The sequence below is a fragment of the Cannabis sativa genome, chromosome 1 (genome assembly GCF_029168945.1).
Source record: "Cannabis sativa cultivar Pink pepper isolate KNU-18-1 chromosome 1, ASM2916894v1, whole genome shotgun sequence".
In the NCBI taxonomy this organism is placed as follows: Eukaryota; Viridiplantae; Streptophyta; class Magnoliopsida; order Rosales; family Cannabaceae; genus Cannabis; species Cannabis sativa.
Window position 1 is genome coordinate 73858992 of NC_083601.1, and position 2176 is coordinate 73861167.

Here is a 2176-nt window from a genome sequence, read left to right on the forward strand (position 1 = left end):
GGATGTTAATAAACATACTTGTGAGTAGATCTAAGATCCTGGTAAAATAATTTCCAACAACTGTCCTCAGAGCCATGGTAATTGATTTACTTGCAAGAAATTTGGACTATAAAACGATTGTTTGTATGTTCTTTGGATGGTATCATGTTGTATTGAGTGTTATTTGATGATTGATTGATGTTCGTAAAATTTTCGTGAAACTAATTGCGATTTTATCTCTGGAATTATTTTTATTGGATAGTATGGAAAAAATTAAGCAAGTTAGCCTTTTACAGAACTTAATTTGGATTTTATTTGAATTAGTTATGATTTTTTAAAGATTTGAAAAAATCAATGCGTATGATATTTTCCTGCGATCGCAAATCTGTCCGTACAGTTCACAATTTTTTTCGTTTTTCTTCGATTTTTCATGCTTTTTCATGGAATTAACTTCCAATTTTTTGTATAGTTTTGTATTTATACTATTACTATTCCTAATTCAATTCTAATTATTATTTTGAATTAATTTAATATTTTTTAAATTTAATTCAAGATATTAGTGTAATTTGAATTTGAATAGAATTAGTATCTATCTTCTTGGTTAAAAATCTATCTTATTTTAAAATTTGATTATATCTTATCTTATTTTAAATTTAAAAATAAGATATTTATAATCATGTAATTTTTAAATGATATAAGATATTTTGCTAATTTTTTAAATTTTGTTATTTTATTTATTTAAATTACATTTAAAATTTGAAAAAGATATTTATTTATTTATTCTAATTTTTTATTTAATTTTTATTTATAAAATAACATTTAAAATTTAAAAGTAGTTAGCAAATTTTTGAAATGATATTTAGGTTGGTTGAAACATAATTTTTCAAAAATTGTAGGTTTAATTTTAAATTAAATTTTTTTTTTTAAAAAAAAAGAAATTTCGAATTTTTCAATTTTTTTTTTTAAATTTTTCGAATTTTTTTTTATTATTTAATTAATTTTTTTTTTGAAATTAAATATTTAATTTAAAATTAAATAAATCCTACATCCAACTATCCAACTAACCTTGTTACAGGAGTATGTGTTTTAACTTGTATGTAAGTTATCAAAACCAATTATTACTTGATTGCAAATAGCCATGGTTACTTTTTGCCAGATCTAATGATCTAATGGCTCCCTTGGTCAAGATAATAATTTGTAACAGGTATATTTACAATCTTCTTTCATCTGTGTATGACCTAGCAACATGATAGGACCCATCCAAAGTGTGCCTGTGTGAGCCTATGTGTTTAATTTTATTATACATGCATATAGGTTGTTGTTGCTAAAATAAATTATCATAGTTCTTGATAGAATTTATTTAGACCCATTTAGTTTTTGGGCCTATTCAATTAATAACAGTTGTTCTTATTAAGGTTAAATTCCTCTCTTTTGGGCCTTGTGTGAGAGTTGGCAGCCATAGAAGTGGGTACGACATACTGAACCCAGCACCCCCTCACATGAACCACCCCAATTGTGAAGGCCCATTTGCCTGATTTGAATAACTGTACTAGGTTAATTACACTAGTTTAACCTAATAAAATTGATTAGCAACATAATTAATTTCATTTATTTTGAAATTAATTTAAGAAATTATAGTTTAAAGAATTCTTTATTCTAAGCTAAACTATATGTATTTTCTTGTATTTAATTAAATATAGAATTATAACCATCTAGATTCTTTCTAGAACTTAATTTAAATTTTTCATTAAATATTCTTATTTAAGTTGATATTTAGTTATCTACAACTAACCAACTTAAAACTGAATATCTTTTGAATTTCAAATTTCAAAATTAAGTTGAGGAATTTTAGGCATTGGTTATTAAGATTCTTTAGATATTTTTTAAGTTAATATCTATATTAACTTAAAATGGAATATTTTCAAATTAAGTGGTTACAACTTAATTTTTGATATTTAATTAAATTTAAATTTGAAAAATATTTAAGTTCTAGATTTTTTTTTCTAATACAACTTAAATTAGATATTTTTTCAAATTTTGTGGAAAAGATACTTAGTCAAATAAGATATTTTCTAGATAGTTATTTCTAGACTACTTATTATTTCTAATATTAAATAGGAAAATATTATACATTGTGAAATTAATTATTTATATAATTAATTTTGGTACAATTTATTTTAAGTATATTTTTCCTAGT